Consider the following 23,961-nt stretch of genomic DNA (forward strand, 5'->3'; position numbering starts at 1 on the left):
CATTAGACAATAATATTCTATACTGTAAAATATAATCAAGGGAATGTTATAGTGCGCCTAATTGGTAATTCACGGAAATATGGGAATAACATGATTTTGCACTAGCAATTTTATATACTTGTGTCCTTATATTCCCGTGAGGTGCAATATAGGTATAATAATACAATAGAGGTATTTAAATATTTAGCAGAATCTATTCGCTTGGTGACATGGAATATAGAGGTTTTTTGAAATTTTTAGATTTTTATTATAACGGTTTGAATTTTTTAAGAAGATCTTTTGGTTTATGTAACAGTTTTGCACTTTAAAATTGCTATTTGGCACAGTAAATCATAAATAATGTAAAATTATAGGAATGTTGCACTTAATATCAGATGTACTGTAATGCACTCGCACTTTAATAATAATAACTTTTACTAAATTGAAACCTTTTTGATTTATTGGCAGAACCATGGACTGGATATGACTTAACATTGGGGCACTAGCCTGATGCTCTTTTGCAAATGGACATTGTGACCGACACCAAGGTTGATTGGATATGATGATTTATAGTATACCATGAGTAATATTTTGATTTGTTAGCTATCTTGAGATTTTATCAGGAAATAGTCATTATTGTGGTAATTAAATTTCAAGTTAAATAGTGATAATTTAATTTTAAGGGAAGACAGTTTATTTTTCAACAAGCACGGTATACATTTTTTATTAAGCTTTAACCTATGTAATATGGATTTTATAATATTATATATGTGGGTCTAGTAGTGATTTTAACTACTGGTATAATGAGTCGGTCAATGATGATGTTTCATTTGCGTAGTCTGTTTACCATATCTATTTAACAAACAACCATGTGACCTGTGGAGAAGTGTGGCTCAATGATTAGAGCGGCAGACCCTGATGCAGAGGTCTAGCCCGGGACCAGGGTTCAATTCCACGCCTCGGCGGGTCTTGGGCTCAAAAATTCAACGGACCTGATAATTCTCGTCTCGGTGCCATTCCAATCATGGAGTCCCACTCTGCAACTCTGGGCAATAGCTTGCTTAATCTCCACAACGGCCCCCACAACGCTAAGGATGCCTGTCCTCCACCTTGCGGGTGCCCAGGAGTGGACGCCTCACAGGGAAAGCCAGGATGGGTTCCACAGCGGTATTCGTACAAGCGCCTTGAGACCCTTGCGGGTGAGTAGTGCGCTATACAAGTATCAATTTACAATTTTTACCTTCGACTATGTGTTTAAAAATGGTGTTTTTTAAATGACTTCCCATTGTGAACAAGGCAAGTGTGCCGAAACGCGTCAAGCGAAGTAAATAAACTGAAGCTGGATGGTGAAGCTTACCCAAGTGTCGGAGTCTGATTTCTGTAGCGGAAGTTGGAGATGGTTGAATATATATATATATACGAGGAGTACAAGCGCGGCGCCCCCCCAAGCAGAGGTATTTCCATTATGGACTTTAATCAAGCGAGGGGAGAGAGGAGGCGGCAATGTGCTGCCTGATAAGGGCACAAACCAAGGTCTCAGCGGGATCATCATTTCCAGGACGTTTGCGATGGAATGCAGCCCAGCGCCAAGAAATTGGGGACAATATCGCTGTCCAGAGTTCCACACCACTTGTTTTGGAACCTCATGTGGACTGCATGTACCATCATGCATTGGACCTGGGATTCTAAGCGCAACCAACACACCTGCCTGAGAGAGGAGGAGCTTAGAGTCTACTTCAAAGGGAGTGTTCTCTGAAGCTCACGAGGAAACATTAGCCTGTGGGACTGGCACTGATGACGGCCGTTCCGACCAGAAACACGTCTGCCATGGATGTTCCACGATCTGCAGAAGTGCTTTTATATGCTGAATAAATCCTGGTTTGTGCCCAGAGCATGTGTCCCGCTGATTTCATTTCAGATCAGCAATTCGTGGTGAGGTATAGTCGGGTTCCGCTGATACCGACAGGGGCACGCCCTCTCGTTCAGGAGCTCCGCGCATCAGCAAACTTTTGGTGCAGTACGAGGAGTACAAGCGCGGCGCCCCCCCAAGCAGAGGTATTTCCATTATGGACTTTAATCAAGCGAGGGGAGAGAGGAGGCGGCAATGTGCTGCCTGATAAGGGCACAAACCAAGGTCTCAGCGGGATCATCATTTCCAGGACGTTTGCGATGGAATGCAGCCCAGCGCCAAGAAATTGGGGACAATATCGCTGTCCAGAGTTCCACACCACTTGTTTTGGAACCTCATGTGGACTGCATGTACCATCATGCATTGGACCTGGGATTCTAAGCGCAACCAACACACCTGCCTGAGAGAGGAGGAGCTTAGAGTCTACTTCAAAGGGAGTGTTCTCTGAAGCTCACGAGGAAACATTAGCCTGTGGGACTGGCACTGATGACGGCCGTTCCGGCCAGAAACGCGTCTGCCATGGATGTTCCACGATCTGCAGAAGTGCTTTTATATGCTGAATAAATCCTGGTTTGTGCCCAGAGCATGTGTCCTGCTGATTTCATTTCAGATCAGCAATTCGTGGTGAGGTATAGTCGGGTTCCGCTGATACCGACAGGGGCACGCCCTCTCGTTCAGGAGCTCCGCGCATCAGCAAACTTTTGGTGCAGTACGAGGAGTACAAGCGCGGCGCCCCCCCAAGCAGAGGTATTTCCATTATGGACTTTAATCAAGCGAGGGGAGAGAGGAGGCGGCAATGTGCTGCCTGATAAGGGCACAAACCAAGGTCTCAGCGGGATCATCATTTCCAGGACGTTTGCGATGAAATGCAGCCCAGCGCCAAAAAATTGGGGACAATATCGCTGTCCAGAGTTCCACACCACTTGTTTTGGAACCTCATGTGGACTGCATGTACCATCATGCATTGGACCTGGGATTCTAAGCGCAACCAACACACCTGCCTGAGAGAGGAGGAGCTTAGAGTCTACTTCAAAGGGAGTGTTCTCTGAAGCTCACGAGGAAACATTAGCCTGTGGGACTGGCACTGATGACGGCCGTTCCGGCCAGAAACGCGTCTGCCATGGATGTTCCACGATCTGCAGAAGTGCTTTTATATGCTGAATAAATCCTGGTTTGTGCCCAGAGCATGTGTCCCGCTGATTTCATTTCAGATCAGCAATTCGTGGTGATATATATATATATATTCACTGAAAAAACCATAGGTTTCAGGGGTGTTATAGTTAGCTGGACTTTTCACTTGTACAAAACCATTGAAATTCCCCCGTTATAGTTAGTTCAGCTAACTATAACTCGCGCGCCCGCAATGCACTGCTGATGACGTCACATATTACATCACTCATGACATGGTCAGTGACATCACTCATGACATCACTGATGACATCTCAAATGACATCACTGATGACATCACTGATGACATCATCCAGTGAATGTCTGTTTTTCTGAAAATTAAATATGTTTTATATATGTATATCTCAAGGTCGATGGAAGAATAAATGGGTATATAAGTGTCTAAATGGATGATTTGTTTTTGAAAAATTGATTGTGTAACTGACTGATTAAGTGTATCATAGTGAATACATGGCTTAGTGAGTAATGTTTAAATATGTAAATATCTGTATCAGTCTCTCACTTTGTGTATAAGTGGCTGCATGGGTTGGTGAGTAGCTACATGGGTGTCTATATAGGTTATTAGTTGGTTTTTTGAGTATCAGTCTGAGTGTCTGCATGGTTCGGTGGGGGTATTACGTAGTGCATAGGTGCATGAATGAGTGACTCACTGTTGGTATGTGTTGAACACAGTATGTGTGCAGGACTGTATGGGTGGATGAGTGTGTGTATGGGTGTGTTAGTGAGTGAATGACTGTCTCAATAGTGTCTTTATGAGTAACTACATATGTTTTAAACTAGTATATGTGACTATTGGTGTATATATGTGAGTATATGTGAGAGTGAGGGATTGAAAGAGTTCCTGTATGAATAAGTATGTGTTTCTATAAGTGATTGTTTAAAAGACTAAGTATGTGTAAGTTTCCGTAGAAGTGTGGTGGTGTGTGTATAACTGTATATGCAAGTAAATGTATGTTTGATTCTTTATTAGCATGAGTGACTATGTGTGTGAGTAACTCTATGGATGAGTGGCATTGTGTAACAGGATGTATAGGTGTATGAGTACCTATGATGAGTGAGTACATGTATGAGTGACTGTATTGGACAGTTGGTGAATGAGTGGATGTGTATGTGGATCTTAGAATTACTGAAGAGGTTGTTGTAACTGGTATTGGTATGTCCATTGTTTTGAAAATTTTAGTCTCTATTTTTGAATGTGTGTATCAAAGGTTATATTAGGGTGAGAGGAGGTCTGCCACTCTATCACAAGGATGATGTCATCAGTGATGTCATCAGTGATGTCATTTGAGATGTCATCAGTGATGTCATGAGTGATGTCACTGACCATGTCATGAGTGATGTAATATGTGACGTCATCAGCAGTGCATTGCGGGCGCGCGAGTTATAGTTAGCTGAACTAACTATAACGGGGGAATTTCAATGGTTTTGTACAAGTGAAAAGTCCAGCTAACTATAACACCCCTGAAACCTATGGTTTTTTCAGTGAATTTCTGAGGTTTTTTAAATGCTAATTCCTAACTATAACGTGCCTGAAACCTATGGTTTTTTCTGTTAATTTCAAAGGTTTTTTAAATGCTAATTTCTAACTATACCTACAGAGATAGGACATGTGAAGAAAGAAGAAAAAATGCACAGAAAGAAACAAAAGAAGTGCAGAAAGAAGCAACAGAAGTCCTCCAATACGAAGATAAGTGCAGGAAGAAGGATAACGTGCAGAAAGAACAAAAAGAAGAGCAGAAAGAAGCCTTGTTGCAAAATCATCCTGTACCCTCAACTTTTTCAGACGGATACTGGTGGTAACTGAGTCTGACTAACCAGTCCTAGAGCCAGTGCTATGTTAAAAGACACTTAGAATACAGTGAAAACACCTACATACACTAGGGAACATTATGCGTTGGGGTCCCCCTGTGATTAGCCTTACCTCCTCTATAAGCCCCTAGTATATATTAGGGCATGGGGATTAAAACTACCTCTTAAAACAGGCCACAGGGCGTTTTTGCACACGTTAACTCAGGCCCCGTCCCCTCCTTTCACCATTGTGTAAACACGCCCTGTGTCCGTTTTTAGTTGGGAGATTAAGTTCATTTGAGTCCTGAGGGTCCCTAGGGTCCAACTAGCCCACTAGGTACCTCCAGTAAGTGCCACAGAGCTGCGTTGCAGAGAGGTGTAAAAAGTGGCACGGCCTGGACCACCTCTCTGCAATGCAGCTCAGTGGCGCTTACTGGAAGCACTTGGTGGGCTAGTTAGCCCCCAGGGGCCCTCAGTATTGAAGGGAAATTATATCCCCAATTTAAAACGTGCCATGGTGCGTGTTTGCACACGTCACCTCAGGCCCCGTCCCCTCCCTTCACCACTGTGTAAACGCGCCCTGTGGCTGTTCTAAGTTGAGAGATTAAGTCCCCTTGAATCCTAAGGGTCCCTAGGGTCACACTAGACCACTAGGTACCTCCAGTAAGCGCCACAGAGCTGCGTTGCAGAGAGGTGTAAAAAGGGGCTTGGCCTCAGAACACCTGTCTGCAGCGCAGCTCCCTGGCGCATACTGGAGATGCCTGTTGGGGGCGCGTTTGCAGAGTGCTGCATGGAGGGGGCATGGCCTCCGGCACGATGCCAGTCTTTTATTTATTTTATTTTTTTAAGAAGGGGGGCTGTGTGGTTCCCCTTCTTATTCTAATTTATTGGCCCTGATGACCCCATCCCCCAGGGCCTGTCTCCTAATTATATTTTTTTGACCCCAATCCCCAGGGCCGGCCACTGTTTTTTATTATTTTTAAAAAATATATATTTATAGACACGCCTAGGACATGCTGGACAAACCGTACGTACCTATCACCATGACGATTTGCGTGATATTCATTAAAAGGCGACTATGCATGCAATTAATCCACGTGGAATGTATTTACACCACTAGTGAAGCTCTGACATGTCTGATGCTCTACCGTGCCTAATCCCGGTAGACACCCTTGTCGTTTATTTATACAAACATGGGTAGCTATTGACGGGCACATTTAATACACATGCACACCAAGCCATTCAAAGGGGATTCGACAAAAATTCGACCAAAACTATGCAAGAAACCCCCCTCACAGTTAATAAAACACACATCCACTGCCGGATGTGTAATACTTTTTATTTTACTCTCTGGAAAGGGGACGAACATCACTTGCGAGTCACAGCGCGCTCCTGACAGAGCCCAATGCTGTGTTACACCCACCATTGCCTGCCGAGTGCCACACACCTCTGTATTGTATTCCACTAGCTAGTGCATATGCTATGACACTCTCTAGCCCATGTGCACTGTAACACCACCCCGTGAAAATGTCATGCCACACTTGTCTTCGCACGGGTTATATTGCCCCATCTAACGTGCCTTCCTCGATGCCTATGTTATAACGCACAGTGCTATGCCATACATATTACAATTTGGGATCCATATCTTTGTCACAGTGCATATGCAACGTTACACTCCCCAGCACATATTTTATATTACAACTTTAGAGACTAGTTAGGTTACACAACACTGCCCTGTGCATATTACACTCCAAGGCGCATATCGCATAGCACGCGCTAGTGCCTGTGCTATCTCGCGCTCTCCAATGAATCTGTCATTGCGCACAATGTATTGCATATTATATTTCACGCCTGGTTCATCTTATATCACACTTTTTGGTGCATAGTTTATACCATACACTATATCTAGTTTTCATTTTCAATCGTGCTCTCAGGACTATGTTCTATATAACACTGTGTTCACCTACCCTTTTCACGGGCATTACATTTTGCGATAGGGGGTGGAGGGTCAGGGGGTGTTTTTGCCAAGTGAGCCCGGAGTCACAGTCACTAACGTCTTCTTCTTCCTGAATAAAAGTGAGATTATGCTGCATACTTGTTCATATTTTAAGTAGTTTGCACAGACAAAATGTTTTAAAAACAATAAAGTTTCTAATACCCGCCTTCTCTGAACAGTTAGCTTGCTGCCCCGTCCCCCTCCTCCCTATCCTCTGTTGTGTGAATCCATGGACTAGCCTCCTCCCTCCTGCCATGCATGGTCTGATGTGCTGCCACTGCCCTCAATTTAGTATGATGTACCAGTCCACTCCTCCTGCCCTCCATTGCCCAATTCTATGCCCCATCATTGACCTCCTGCTTAAACTCTGTGCTTAGCTTGCTGCCCCTATTCTCCTTCCCCCTGCCCTCCGATGTCTTTGTGCATGCCCCTGCTCCATCCTTTTTGCCCACCATGTCCCATGGACCTGCCACTCCTATCTACTCTGAGTGTTCTGTTGAGCTGCCACTCCCCTCCCACCTGCCTAGCATTGTCAGATGACTGTAACCTGTCCCTGCCACCTCCACCCTGCCTGTCCACATGCCATGCCTCTATCCTCTTCCTCCTGTCCTACATGGTCCATTGTACTGCCACACCCTTCTGCCCTCCCTGGTCTGTTGTGCTGCAACTGCTCCTCCTGCCTGCCCCGTGTGGTCTGTTGTGAGGCCCCTTCCCCTGAACTTTCTTGTCTGTGCACAGGTCCTGACCCTCCCTTCTATCCTCCATCGTCCTTTGTGCATGCCCCTGCACCCTCCTTCTTGCCCATCATAGCCATTGTGCTGCCACTAACCCTCCCACTTGCCATGCATGGTCTTCTGTGCTGCCATGGCCCCTCCCACCTTCCCTGTGTGGTCAGTTAGCTGCCCCTGACCCCCTCCCACCTTCCCTCCATGGTCTGTGTGTATGCCATCACAGTCTCACTGTTGCTCTTCATGTTGTGTCTTTCTTCTAGTGCCCATCCTGCCTGACCTCCATGGCCATCTTGCTGCTCCTGCCCTGCCCCCTTGCCCCCAGCCCTCTGTTTACATGTGCAGACCCCTACTCCCTCCCTCCTGGCTTGTCTGTTCCATTGTAATGCCCCTGATCCGTCCCTCCTGCCCTTTATGGTCTGTTATGCTGCAGCCTTCTCTCCTGTCTGTCCATTATGGTCAGCTAGCTACCATTGCCTCTTGCCCCTCTGTTCTCTGTTGTCCATGTGCATGGTCCTGTCCCCTCCCTCTTGCTTTCTATGGATTGTTGTGCTGCACTCCCGTCCTGCATGCCCTGTGTGGTGTATTGTGCTGCTGCAAACCCTGATGCCTGCCCTGCAGGGTCAGTTTGGTGCACCTCTCCATGTCTCTCCTGTCCTCTGTTATCCAAGTCCATGTCCCTATCCCATTTCCTTCCATGATCCAATGTACCATACTTGCGAACATTTTGAACTTGGTAAGAGGGAGATTTTGAAAAAAAACTGGGGTATTGATTTTCCCCTTTGAGTTACATTGAAAAAGAAGATATTGTAGACAGGAGACAGATCAAATAAAGCCCATTTGAGCTTAAAAACATTGGACGTTTCCTGGCTGAATCGGGTCTGTTGGCATGTATGGTTGTACTACCATTGCCTCTTCCTTCTGCCCACAATGGTCTATTACATTGCCACAGCCTTGAAGGAGGGTAGATTTTGTATCACAGGGGGCCCCTGGCCCGTTCTGTCCACACCTGAAGTATGAGACCCTTGTCCTTGCCCTGCCAGCCGCATTTGTAGGCCGTATTAAATTGACCAGCGGGTCCTGTGTTGCTATATAATTATCCTGAGACATCCTTACCACTCAGCCAGCATAAAACCCCTGTGTAGGCCCTTCTATTCAATATGTAGGCCTCTTTGTTAAATTGACCATAGCTCTGCAATTTTAGTGTATAGCAGTCTGAAGGCAGGTCTGCGAGGCTTCTGCTCCAAACTAGTAGCCCCCACCCTACCCGAGTGCTCCGTGCTCGGTATCAAAGTTCAACATCCCCCTGAAGCTGTCGACATACAGTAGGCTGCATCCTGGACTGGTACTTGCTTCCTGGGCAGGTTTCCCGCTTTTAAGGAAGTGGCAACCGCAGAGCGTCAAGTTAGGAGAACTGAGGAGATTTTATACATGAATATATTGAATTCCTGTACAATACCCATTATTTTCTGCTTGCTCTATGGAACTTACGATAAGCGATTGGCCTGAGAGACTGACCTTTTCACCCAGTCCATTGTCAGCATTAAGTGGGTAAATGACGAAATGTCTGGTAAAATCTGCAGACGAAGCTTTTGGGTAGCATACGTAGGTAGATGTAGCGTGCAAAGGAGCCCATAAAATGATATAAAAAGGGAGCACCCACAGATATCAACGGACAACCTCGCCGTCTGTATGTAGGTTAACAGGCTGTGCAGGTTTTCCCCAAGAACTGGGAGCTCTTGTCTTCCTTTGCTTAAAATGTCTTGCTCTGCTTTGCTTGAAGTATCTTATTCTATTTTACCTATATGAAATGTCATGTTATGTTTAACCATTGTTCTCTTTACTTTTGCATTTAAAAGATGTTGTATTGTAATTGCAGGAATGCTTGCTCTAAGAGTAAATGTGAGTGTCCCTAGGTAACATTTTCCTTGGTGTAACTTGTTTCTCATGATGCATTTATAGATGTGTTTTCTCTCTCTCTCTGTCAGTCCATTAATTGAGATACAGAGAATATCATGACAGCTGTATGATTATCTGGATTCTGTATTTTGTACTTTATGTCTCTATTCTGCGGTTTCTTTGAAGTTGCATCTTCTCATTAAACTGCCATTGTATTCTGCCTCCAATTCCATGTCTCATATGTCTGTTTTCTTCATTTTTGGAGCAAGCGTTCCTAGGCACCCCGGCTCAAATTAAGGTGCCCCTTTTGTCCCTGACTCACTCTCCTGCTCAGTTCTGTGGTGGCTCCCGGGGCTCTGGGGACCGCCCCTAGCTTCCTTGACCCGTAATAGATCTTCCCTCCAACAGCCTCTCTTGCAAGTCCTGTATTGTTGGTTTGTTGCCCCTGCCCCCCTTTCCACTGCCCTCCATAGTCTGTTGTGCTTCCACGGCCCTTCCTGCCTGCTCAGTGTGGTTAAATTGTTGCCTTTGCACCCTCCTACCTGCCTTCAATTTTCAGAGTCCGTGCCCCTGGCCTCTGCCTCTCAACAGTATCCTAATGAACAACTAGATTGCTAACATTCTATATTTATTACAAAAGTGTGGAACGCCTGACATCATCTTGATGTAATCAAAACTGTAATACCTAGAGCATTCCTTTAGAAATTACATATGAGAGGGTCTTATTGGCATCAAAATTATGGTTAGTGCTCTAAAAGACTAAAATAAGGACATATTTTCTGAGTTTTCAAATAGCGACAAAGCACTTTTAAATTATTTGTTATCTTTATGTTTTTTTATCTAGTTGACAACTTGATTAAATGTTGCACTTAGGGGAGAGGATGTGGTGTTACTTCCAGAACTGCAGACTTTGCAACTGGGGAACCAGGTTGAAGTTTCTGCTTCAGCTCGACATTCTGTGATTCTGGTCAAATCACTTAGTCTCCCCATGTCTACAACCAAAATTAATTTGTTCTTGTGTGATGTAACCAATGCTCATGTAAAGCACTCCAATACCTGACAAGTCTGCACTATATAACACTGCAAAAACACAAAATAATAAGTGTTTTGCACACTTCTGTCATTGGGCTATATTTGGGCTATATCTGGGTGATTTTGGGCTACATTTGGGCTCTTTTGTCTCCGGTGGCCATCTTGGGAGATTTATTTGTTATGAAGTTTCCTAATTTCCTCATGTACTGCAGTCTCCTCAGTCGGAAATGCTTTCAGTTTTTTACTTTGATTCCATCATGAAGGTATTCAGATATGTCACACATTTGCCATGAATTCTGAATGTTAGCACTCTAGTTGCTCATTAGATCACTGTAGTAAAACTACTGTTCACCATGGAAGTCTGCTCCTGGTATTAAAAGTGCATGTTTCAGTCTGCATGTCAGAATTTTTTAATGAAATAGAAGAGGATTTGAGAAGTCACTCAAAATGTGCCCTCATTTTCTTTCTTCAGCATTAATCATAATTTCTATGGCAAAATGAACCCCCTCATTGTGTTCCTTTTTAAATTAAATGTTTTAAGTGTTACCAGTTTATTCCAATCAAGATGGCTTCAGGTGTGCCATACTTTTGTCATAATGAAGACAGTAAGTGCTCTAGTTGTTTTTAAGAACATTATTGGACATTCTGTCATTGGGCTATACTTGGGCTACATCTGGGTGATATTTGGGCTACATTTGGGCTCTTTTGTCTCTGGTGGCCATCTTGGGAGACTTATTTGTTATGAAGTTTCCTAATTTCCTCATTTACTGCAGTCTCCTCAGTAGGAAATACTTTCAGTTTTTTACTTTGATTCCATCAAGAAGGCATTCAGATGTGTCACACATATGCCATAAAATCAGAATGTTAGCACTCTTTTTGCTCATTAGATCACTGTAGTAAAGCTACTGCTCACCAGGGAAAACTGCTGCTGGTATTGAAAGTGCATGTTTCAGTCTGCATGCCAGGATTTGAGAAGTCACTCAAAATGTGCCCTAATTTTTCTTTCTGCAGCACTAATCATACTTTTTATGGAAAAATGAACCCCCTCATTTTGTTCCTTTTTAATTAAATGTTTTAAGAGTTACCACTTTAATCCAAGCAAGATGGCTTCAGGTGTGCCATACATTTATCATAAGTAGGACGGTTAGCGCTCTAGTAGTTCTTTGGAACACTCTGGAAAGCTGCAGTAGAACACAAAGGAATCAACTGACAGTTTCTGCCCTTGTTGGATGTACATGTTTTACTGAGAATGTCAGACTTCATTCTCACATGACTGAGAAAGATAATGTGAATTTACAGAAAATAAGCTCTCAGTTTAGCTTATAGATCACCTTCCAAACCTCTGTGGTAAAAGCATGAGAAAATATTTTTCTCTCAATCATGATATCGCAGCAGAAGGCTTTTTCACATGGTGAAATCACCTTAGAACATACCACAATTCCTAAAATGAGTATGGTACCATCAACAAATGATTTATAATGTAACTAAAGTCTTAAAATCTTCTATTAACTGCAATGCTTTTTAATGAGGTGCTATCATGTATATTGGTCCCAAGATGGCTGCCAACACTTCTTGGATGAAGTGCTGACAGCCAATCAGATCTCAGGATGAGATGTGTGGTTAGGCTCCGCCCACATATATATATTGATTTAAATGCTATTTTCTCAGGAACTACTGAACAGATTTACACCAGACCTACAAAAGGCACTTCCTTGACATAGGGACTACCTCTCTGCCAAATTTCTAGTAATTCTGTTCAGCCGTTCGGGCTGTAGCTCGTTCTAAAGGTCCTATGGAAAAATGCATGGGAAAAACGCGTTTTGGGACCCCCCTTTTATCTCAGCCCCCGCTTGACGTATCCCCCCGAGACTTTCAGGGTAGGAGCGGAGCGTAGCGCCCCACCTATTTTGAGAAATTTGCGAGGATTCATCGACCGGCGCCAAAGTTATTCAAAATAGAATGTTGCGGATTTCCTATGGAAAAGGGGTCCTAACTATAACTACCTACTGGCGACCGCCAGTAGGTAATATATATATATATATAGATATATATATAAAGATATATATATATATATTCACTGAAAAAACCATAGGTTTCAGAGACGTTATAGTTAGTTGGACATTTGACAGAGAAATTCACCCGTTATAGTTAGTTGAGTTAACTATAACTCGCACGCCCGCAATGCACTGGTGATGACGTCACATATTACATCACTCATGACATGATCAGTGACATCACTGATGACATCATCCAGTGAATGTGTGTTTCTGTAAAGTTTAAACATTTTTCATATATATCTATGCCAAGGTCTATTGAAGAATGAGCAGATGTACAAGTGCCTGAATGGATTATTTAATAAGCCTGGGCAAAGCACTACGCTATGCTCGCGTAGTTTGCGCAGTTTGCGCTACTTCGCACTTCGTGAATTGCACGTAGCACAGTGCAAACACGCGTAGCGTAGCGCAGCAGTCATTTTTTTCTTGCTCGCGGTCCTCAACGTCAAGTTGGCGACCGCGAGCAAGCAAAATGACATCCCAGCGAGACTTTTTCCTTGTTCGCGATCAGCAACATCAAGTTGCCGATTGTGAGCGTGGAAAATAAACCTCCCGGCGAGATTCTCAACGCGGGGAGGTCAGGTTTCTCATTGCGAGTGGTCGCGTATGCTCGCGACCGCTCGCGATGAGAAACTACTAGTCCGCGATGAGAAAGCTGCCGCTCGAGTAAAAATCTACTCGAGCGGCAGAAAACTACAGCTCGCACTGTGCAAGATGCCGTTTTCAATGATTGCACAGTGCCGGATTCTTGTCCACACTGTGCAATCATTGAAAACGGCATCTTGCACAGTGCGAACAGGGTACTACGCAGTTCGCGAAGTGCTACGCATAGTTCGCGTAGTGCGAAGTGCACTTTGCGTAGCTACGCGTAGCGCTACTTCGCGAACTACGCCCCGGGTTATTATTTAATAGATGCATGACTGACTGTATAAGTCACTGATTGAACGTATGTTACTGAATGCATGGGTTAGTGGCTAAACTGTGTGAATGTCTATATTAGTCTCTCAGTTGGTGCGTAAGCAGGTGCATGGGTTGGTGAGTAGCTTCATCAGTGTCTATATGGGTTATTGATTGATTGTATGAGTATCTGTATGGGTCTCTGAGTGTCTATGTGGGTGGGTGAGGGGTGTCTGACTCTGTGCATACATGTCTGAATAGCTGATTCACTGTTTGTATAGATTCAAAAGTGCATCTCGGAAGGGCTATATGGGTAGCTGACTGTGTGTACAGGTGTGTTGATTAGTGAATTGATGTCTCAGTTGTATATATGTGACTAACTATATATGTTTTTAGACAGTATATGTGAGTGTTGAGGTGTATAATTGACTATACGTGAGAGAGAGTGATTGCAAGAGTGTCTACATACATGAATGTGTACTTGTATTAGTGATTGTATAAAAGAGTAAGTATGTGTTAGTATCTATATAAATAAGGAAGGTGGTGTGTGTATAAATAAGTCAGGTGGTGTGTATATATCTACATAGGTGAGTACATTGGTGTGATTTATTTTTGTCATGACTGAGTAGATGTGTGAGTAACTGTATGGATCAGTAGCACTGTGTGAATGTATGTATAGGTGTATGAGTGGATATTATACTGATGTAATGATGAGTGACAGCATGTATGAGTGACTCTATGAGTGTATGTCTAGTTTACAATATATAGATAGGAATCAGTGGATGAGTATCTAGTATCTGGTATTGGTGTGTCTATGGTTTCGAAAATGGTAGTCTGTATTTTAGAGTACGTGTATCAAAGTTTATATTAGAGTGTGAGGAGGTGTGTCAGACCATCACATGGATGATGTCATCAGTGATGGCATTTGAGATGTCATGGGTGATGTCAGTGACCATGTCATGCGTGATGTAATATGTGACGTCATCACCAGTGCATTGCGGGCGCGCGAGTTATAGTTAGCTCAACTAACTATAAAGGACAAATTGTTTTCAGTGAATTTCTAAGGTTTTTTAAATGCTAATTCCTAACTATAACGTCCCTGAAACCTATGTTTTTTCAATGAATTTCTAAGGTTTTTTAAATGCTAATTCCTAACTATAACGTCTGTAAAACCTATGGTTTTTTCAGTGAATTTCAAAGGTTTTTTAAATATCGAACTACTATTGTGCTATTTGTCATTAGTACTGTTTTTTCTAACTTTTCAACTACATGAAATAAACGGCAAAACTGCTATGTAATGTAATATATTTCACAAATTACAGTGAGTTTTTAAATAATACAAAATAATTTAACATTCAGAAAACAATTTTTCTCCCTTTTTGTGCTCTCATCAGCTTCTACTTAACTTCACTGTTCACAGTGATGTCAGTGTAGATTCATCATAAACAGCAGGGGAAAAAAAACAATCAACTAGATTGTTAAAAAAAACAAATCCCTAATTCTCGCAAATATAATACAAAATCAACACAAATAACACTTCCAATACTATTTCTACTTTTCAAATCTCACCTTTACTTTGTAGTTTCTGTTCACATTTTGCAATACGCCAAATAATGTATAAAAAATTTCACTTTGAAATCATCCAGTATGGATTCCTTAAAGTATCTTTACACCTTCCCACTAGGCCGAATGATGTATCTAAAATCTTTGTTTCAGAAATATCAAGTATGAGTTGGGTAGTTCATTAGGCAATCTCGGTTTCATTTCCAAGTGTGTATGGTTGCAGTGACTCTTATTACACTTTAAATAAACTGTATAATGTCCACTTGTGGTTGTACTTCCGGCATGGAAAACAATAGCAACTGTTGCAAAAGTTCTTCCAGAAATAGATACTTGACTAGCAACAAAATATTTAATTTTGGTTTCCACTTTTCTTCCATTTGGTCTACAGCATTGCAGCATTATAATCAAATATTTTCCATATCTTTGTAGGCATAATGTAGATAGCATTGTTGATTTACAACGAGAACAGATCATCTCGTGATCAGCTTATTTTACTAATTTGGAAAATAGTACAGATTTGCAGTCAGGTATTGTCAAATATAGAAATCGTTCTCTGTCAACTATAGTGCCTGAAGTTAATGAACACTGTTCACATTTATGTTCCCATTTGTAACTGAGTCCAAATAAACTCTCAATCTGAATTCCTTCATCTTCTAGTGCTCCAAGCATAACCATCAGAAATTCTTGTGCATCTTGTATATTAGCACTGAACGTAAAAGATCTAGTACATGTATCCAACAGTTGGCAAATACCAGAAGCAGAATGGATCTTACTTCTATCAGTTCTCAATTCTTCAAATAAAGTATAAAGTGAAGAACATAATCTTTTTTCCTGACTTTCTATAATTTCACCATAAACATCTTCAAGATAAAATATAATGTTTAGAATAATATTACCATTGCAGTTGACACCAGAAGGATTTTCTAATTGGTATCCGACAACATCATCACTTGTTTGTATTTTCTGTTTCTTTACATCTTTTTTTTTCTCTTGATTTAGTTTCTGCTTTCCAACCATAGTTGATTTTTCAACATGTTTGCATTTTGAACACACAACACGTTTCTCATAAATAGGATATTCACCTAAACTTGGAGCATAAAGCCTTCTTAAACGATTATATTCTCTTACACAATTAACATCAGCACTAACCTTGCTCTCATCAAAATCAATTAAATACAAACCAGACAACGTTCTAACTCGAGATAATGCAACATATACCATTCCCTCTTTAAACACAGTTCTTCCTACATTTACCAAAGCATTATCTACACTTAAACCTTGAGATTTATGAATAGTTATTGCATATGCTAAACAGAAGGGAAACTGTTTTCTACGAATATACAAGTCCTTTACAAGCAAAAAACTTACAGCACAACGCGCAATCTGTCTTACCTCTGTAATCTGATCAAATTACCTTTCAAGAATCCAATTCCATTTCTATTTTGATATTTCACAAATTCAACAACTTTCCCCATTGCTCCATTCACTAAACCTTCTTCTACATTCAGATTACGCCTCAAAATTACCCGACAGTTTAAACATACATCTAACATTTTTTCTAAGCCAGCAGTTTTTGATACATACTTTTCCAGAGAATCCAATTTAGTCTGTAGTTTTTCTGAAAGAAGAATTGTTATTCCTTGATGCTCGATTTTATCAATAGCTTCAATGTGAACTATTTCTTGATTTTCTAATTTCATAAGCTCTCTATTAAATGTATAACACTCTTCCAATGTAGGCATTAAGCAGACTACAGACTTTTATTCTTTCATTTTCTTGTACATTACTTCTGCTGGTGTGTTTTCATTTGTAAACAAGTTCTTTAGTAGACAACTTTGAAAAGCTTCTTTACCATGTTTGCTTAGAACACCAATTCTTACATCTTTTCGAATATTTGCATAATTTTCATCTCTTGCTTGTCACATATTCTGAGTGAGTTCTTTATATTCAAAATGTAACCACAGATTCACATTTCCAATACTTCCCAGAGATTTATTTGTGTCTTCATGTAGAAGAGTTTTAAACACTGGTTCTCCTTTTACAGGGGTTAGTTGTAGCAGATATCCGAATGCAATTAAATGTTTTCCTCCAAAGAGAACGTCGTAATCTGTTTTTAATACCTGTTGCAATTTTAAATGTACAACAGCAAGCATTAAGTTTGAGACCATGCTCACCTCATCAATAATTAGTAGTTTCATTTTCTTCAGCACTCTTGACACTTCATGAGAAGCTTCTCCAGACAACTTCTGATATTGTAATTTATTATCATGCTCAACTGGTAACATCAGTAATCTATGCAAAGTAACTCCTTTAACATTGTGTGCAGCTAATACAGTTGGAGCTGTTACCACAGAACATAAATGTGAACCAGTAGTTTTTTAAAGAAAACTGGTCAAAACTTTAATTAAGAAACTTTTACCTGTCCCAGCTTGACCACTGATGTACATCAGAAGAGGTTTAAAAGATTAACACACACATTCTTTTTTTATGCAGCAAACCATGTTTTATCTGTTCTCTCACTTGTACATATATTTCTTTCTGTTCAACATTTAGTTGTTCTTCTAACTTTTCCAATGTAATATTCTCCTCGTGTGCTTGTTGCATTGCAATTTCGACTTCATGCATAGCAATCACTGCTTCATTTTCCAGTATTGGTTGTCCAAGAGGATCTTGACTACATTGACCACTACTTTGACTATCTTGAGACCTTTCATTAGCTATTTCAGCTGTAATAGTCTTTTCCTGTTCAACTTCATCATTCAACATTTTTAAATATGTAGGGAAAATTGTACATGCAATGCTATCTTTACATGCATTAAAAGAATCTTCGTAGCAGTCAAAATCTCCAAGTAATTCACTTTCGCTACGCCATGGTTTACAGAGTTGGAGAAGTGCTAAATAGTAAAATACTCGCTTATCTGAAGTTTCACAACTGAGTTTCTTGTGATTTATAAGATTACCCTTTGCATGTTTTACTAAACAACCATGACACCCGACTACAGCATATTTTCCTTCTTTTAAATTCTGTTTAACATTTCTTTTCACGCTGTAATGTTGAAGTGCTTCATACAGACATAACTGTTCCAGATGTCGACTCCTTTTCGGATAGTATGTGTCCAACATATTCGTTTTAAGAATGTCTGTACTGTCTGGTTCATTTGCTGCTAAGTATTCAATTTCTTCTAATGATTTCAACACTCTATTCCGTGAGCAGGCAAAACCTAAACTTACCCAAATGATTCCTCGTGACTTTGAATATAAACTTGAAGAGCACAAGCAGTCTGAACATTCATAGGATCCAATTTCTCGTGGGAAAGCATTTTCAAAGTAAAGCTGTACAATTTTTTGCTAAGGCTTTTCTCTTGTGCAATTTCTTCCCACATTTGTTTCATCTCTGTTTTTTCAGATTTTGTTATGTACGATGTAACATAATGTGCAATTGAGTTATCTGCAACATATTGGATGTCCATGTTCGCATTCCACATTTTTAAAATGACTGGATTATAATCATTGATATACTTTGAGACGTCTGTTATTTTTAAGTTGTAGGTATTCTTTGGAGATTTCCGAGTTATTGTGTGCCTTACAGAAGAAAAAAATGAATTTACTCTTCCTTTACAAATGACTGGACGTGGAAAACCAAACCGACGTTTGGTGTAAAATTTTACTTTAGACTTGTATTTTCTTCTGCAGTACTTTCCACAACTGTGACTTTGGAAATGTAAAACTTGCTGTCTCAAGCTTCTATCTCCTTCTTCTCTCGGAATCTCACATGTCACATACTGTTCGATGAAAGACAATACTGTTTCATCAGAATCAGTTCCAAATGTAGGTGCATCCTTAACCCATAGTATCATATGTATATGAGGTGCACCTCTTGCTTGGTACTCCTTTCTCCAAAAAAAATCGGTAACTTCTCCAAGAGGCGGATTCTTTTTATTGCTGATAAAAGACATCATAGCTTGAAACCTATGAGTAAAATATCTGAACACATTTACAGGATCCAATGAACACAGTTCACCAGGAGTCTTTATTTTAACATTTTTTATATTGGAATTCACTTCTCTTAGAAACTCAAGCAAATCCTCTCATGCATACTCTGCACAGCTAAGTGTGACAAACCATGTTGGTTCTGTAACATACACTTAAGTTCTCCATGACGACGATACCAATACTCATTTGTTCCACGTTGACATGCCATCATATGGATTAACTGTGTTTCTAAATTTTCATCTGTTTCTTGAACTTTCTCCACAAATTCTTTCGCAGAATGAAGTGATTGAGGAACTCCAGTTTTAAGTATGTAGTTCACTGCATATAACAGAGAAGACAGATCACTTTCAAACAAAAGGTGAAATATGTATGGAATGCACTGTCGAAATCTAGGATCTTCAGAATATAACCTTGTTGACCGATATTCTGAAGCTGGAATCCGTACAGGTCGGTCATCATATCGTCCACATTCTCCAGTAGGAAACAGCTGTGGAAAACAACGAGCTTCCAAGCTCTTCTCCCATACACTAATTGGAGTTCCCTGTGCTTTTTTCATTTGAAATAACTCAATGCTGCTTCCTATTACTTATTTTTAATGCAAAGGACATATTGTGTAATGTTCATAAATCTCTTCAGTCCTTGACTTGTCCACTTTCTCTATTTGACCACTTGAAATTTCACATTCATCTTCTAAACTTATCACCTGTTCATCTACATTTACAGTTTTGTAATAAATATTGTTCTCTATAAGATATAAGGTAGCCTTTTCAACTTTAACATCCACAAATTCTTGCCATATTTTCCGACTCTTTGTTGGTACACCATTTACTAGAATGACTACTGCCTCATTTTCCTCTTTCTCTCCTGCAATAGTTTCAATATTTTTCTTAAAATCCAAAGGTAAGTACACCACTCTTCCTTTCAGCCCTCTTTGCAAGTCTGTTAGTGGCAGTTTACCTGTTTTAGGCTCCATCGGAATTATAGTTTGAAAAGGATGAACAGATTGAATTAGAACCGATTCATATGTATACAATTCTGCCAGTTCCTCCGGAATAGCTACTAATTCTAAGTTATTATGTACTACTCTAGCAGGCATGTTGTTCTCTTTTAATTTGTTGTAACAATAATTACATATACGTTGATCACTACCTAACTCAAATCGACCTTCCACCAACAAGTAAGTTGCAAATTCTTCCCCCTTACTATTGTTCTCCTTTTCACTTTTCAAATACAAATCAACATTCCTAGTTTGACTTTTATAATGAGTACGTCGACAACAAACACAAACATAGTTTGGTATTTCAGAGCACACTACATTAAACTTTCCAATTTCTTCTTCAAACTGATCAGTGCTAATCACTTTCCCATCTCCTTCAACATCTGTAATTGTCAAACTTTCACTTTCTATGGACTGCTCTTCTGAACCAAAATATTGCATTTCAATATCATCACACTTTTTTTGAACATCTGATAAAGAACCATGTAAAAGACCTGTATTTAGTTCACTTAAACATAATGCAGGACTTTTTACATAGTACAGTTTCCTTACAAACTTCCGCATTTCTGAATGGTGTACTGCTAACATCCTCAAGTAATGAAAAAACACTTTTACACACTTTTCTTGAAAGACAAGCCAGAGAATGCCCATGCTTCTCAGTATATTTTCTTACATTACATGGATCTAGTCCCTGCAACAACTTAATCTTCTGTTTAATACTTTTCTGTGTATATTCTCATAGCAAATTTCGCATTATATCAATAGATTCCTGTCGAATACTACAAATACTGCTACAACCCCACTTATACAGAGGAGCTTGTGTACGTTTCCCTTGTACTTCTTCAGCTATTAACTCTTCTGCACTTTTACCAACCAATTCCTCTTTTGGAAGTGGACAACCATCCTGAACTTCGTAGCAACGACCTCCAGTATCAACTGCAAATGGTAATTTTTTTCCTGGAAGTAACTTTCCTCATTAAAAAAAGGCCCACTAGTCGAAGTATGTTTCCAATGTCCACTAAAGATTTTGCAAAAGTTGGTTCTGTTCACAAGTCTTTTTGTTCTACTTTTCTCTTTCAACGCTTTACTTCATTCAACACTTTGATCCTCTTCAAAATCACAATTAATAACTTCTGTTTTAAAGTGAAAACAGTATCCACTATACTTTCAATACACTGCTTCTGTTTGAATTGCAGCACTTTCTTTTTATATTTGCAGCATGATTTCATTAAATTCTGAATCACTCTAGTCCGAAAAAGTCTCTGACGAATTTATTGAAATTGTTTTTGTCTCTGGGTAAAAGTTACTGTTTCTTTATCATGTTTTCTTTTCCTGGTATTTGAAATTGAATTCTCCTTCTCCATACTTGAAAAATTCTTCTTTTTCCTTTGTGTGATGTTATTTTCATTAAATGTTCGTAATATTTTTTTCAGAAATTGTCTAGTGTTTTTACCAGAAGAAACTGTTTGTGTAGTACTCTAATTTTTTTCTAATTGAAAATCTTTCCTTTACTTCAAATATATATATTTTTTTCTATTGTCTTTTTTTCAGTTCTTCTAGGCATTTTCAAATTTTAATCCAAACGAAATAATTTTCTGAAAAAAAAAATAGATTCAATTATTTTTTACATCAGTTCAATATATTAAAATAATAACATACAATTACATAAGTTCTACTGACGGCTTCCAGAGGCAGTGCTGCAACGTGATGGAGCAGGGCAGGGGAGCAGTAGGATGACGGGTAGTGCCATAGAACATACAGCAAGTATTTATTTAATTATTTACATACACCTTTACAATTTACATGTAACTGCACTACCTCGTACTTTTTACCTCCCCATCGCACCCCACCACCCCACAGCACTCCCTCTGCAACCCACCACAGACAACTTTATAGATAGTATTTTTAAAAATTGTAATCTATGTACGTAGGATGATATTATCAACCAAACGGCACACAGAAAAATGACCATTATTAGCCTAACAATTTTATCTACAACTTCGCAAACATAACACTGCACCCAAAGCCTTAAGTGGGGGGGGGGTCTGAGCACCAGCAGTTTATTTTTGGGGGCCTCGAAACGGATCTCTATGGAGCTCTATTTTCGGGCCTCACAAAGGTAGTCTGTTGTTTTTTTTTTTTATTGGACTGTAGTGAGACAGTGAGAGCATGCACATTGCTCACTACTCAGAAGTGGAGACACCATGCCAGGTGAGTCACGTTGTAGGAGAAAAGAAATCCTTTAAAAGGAGCCATTTTATCTCATGATTTCCCTTCTCTTTTTGCAGCACAGGAGCAACATCATCGTGGCATGATTAGCAGAGAGACCACCAGGCGCGCAATGCCCACTGCCCCGGACTCCCTGAGACAGCTTCCCAATCGCACACACAGAGCCGCACCAGAGTACTTCACAGCTCTTCAAAAGACCATTTGCTTGTAAATGATGCTCTGTTCTTTTTCACCCCTTTTTAGAGCCCCTACATCCCCACTCTGCCTATTGCTGAAAGAATTAGCCTCCCCCGAAATTTCGCTCTGGTTGCGCCTTTGGAGATGACCACACGCAGCCAACTCCAGCACAACCCTGCTCTCACCTTTCACAGTGTCATTTTGTAGTGCTACAAAAACATACGCTTTGCCAGGCTCACTTAGGGGCATATTATCAAGAACATTGTTAAAACTGCCGCTAAAGCAGCGATAATGAGCTTGATAATATGCCCTCGTGAATTCCCATAGAAGCCCAGCTTCACACCAGAACCTGGGTTGCTATGGGAATTCACAAGGGAATATTATCAAACCCAGTATTGCCGCTTTAGCGGCAGTTTCCTGCCGCTAAAGCGGCAATAATTTTAACGCTGTTCTTGATAATATGCCCTGTTATGTTTCTAAATTACCGTCTTACACTGTAAAGCTGCTTTACATTTCTTTAGCTGGATCAACCTTTGTTTAAAACACCACCAGAGAAGGGTGGTGAACTATGGCCCACAAAGAGCAACTCAAAGCTTTCTTGTTCTTTATCAGAAACATCTGCCTGTCAATGATTATCGCCAGCCTTTTCGGCCCCTTAAGAGGCTGGGTGGATGAGTATAATACGCAGTATTTAGGATCGGGCGGAAGGTACCTGGAAATAAGGACGGATAGTTGAATAAAGTGCGAGTGGATAAATGGCCAGATGGATGAATGGATAGCTAGATGGATGGATATATGGATGTATGAATGGATGGGAGGATGAATGGATGCATGGACCAGTACTTAGGATAGACGGGTGGGCTGATAGATGCGTAGGATTGGTTCTGGGGCAGATGTATGTATGGATATATGGGCGTATGACAGGATGGATGGCACAGTGCTTACCATAGGCGAGTGGGCTGATAGATGCTTAGGATAAGTGCAGGGACAGAGGTATGTATGTATGTATGTAGGTAGGAATGTATGAATGAATTGAAAGATGGTTGGATGGCGCAGTGCTTAGAATAGATGGATGAAGGGCTTTAAGTGGGCCAGCTCTGAGCACCAGCAGTTATTTTCAGAAGGCCTCAAAACGGGTCTCTATCGGGCTCTATTTTCGGCCCTCGCAAAGGTAGTCAGTTTTCTTTTTTTTTTTTATTGGACTGCAGTGAGAGCATGCACATCGTTGTGCGCATGCTCATTTTGCTCACTACTGAGAAGTGGAGACATCATGCTAGGTGAGCCACGTTGTAGGAGGAAGGGAAATCCTTTAAAGAGCGTGTTTTCCGAACGTAGGATAATTGGAGGGGACTTTCTTAAGCACACACTGCTAGTTATCTTGATGTAGCCCACACCCCTTTAACAGGTTTGCCCCGCCCTTTTTAGAGCACCCCCAGTTTTTTTCCCACTTAAAGCCCTGACTGCACCATAATAACAAAGAAATTGTCCAAGCTTCCATTTAAATGTACAATGGCACCAACTTTCATAATTTG

At 40.7% G+C, this 23,961-nt stretch overlaps 1 long non-coding RNA gene across 1 annotated transcript in view; it reads left to right on the top strand.

Annotated features, from left to right (window-relative positions):
* The window catches only part of LOC146820980 (uncharacterized), a 116,105-nt gene that overhangs the window by 37,680 nt on the left and 54,464 nt on the right, over positions 1-23,961 (top strand). The window contains exon 2 of the long non-coding RNA XR_014963078.1: positions 22,312-22,459. This is a non-coding gene — a long non-coding RNA (uncharacterized LOC146820980). The remainder of the gene's footprint in view (positions 1-22,311; positions 22,460-23,961) is intronic.

Source organism: Triturus cristatus, chromosome 6, assembly GCF_964204655.1.
Source record: "Triturus cristatus chromosome 6, aTriCri1.1, whole genome shotgun sequence".
Taxonomy (NCBI): domain Eukaryota; kingdom Metazoa; phylum Chordata; class Amphibia; order Caudata; family Salamandridae; genus Triturus; species Triturus cristatus.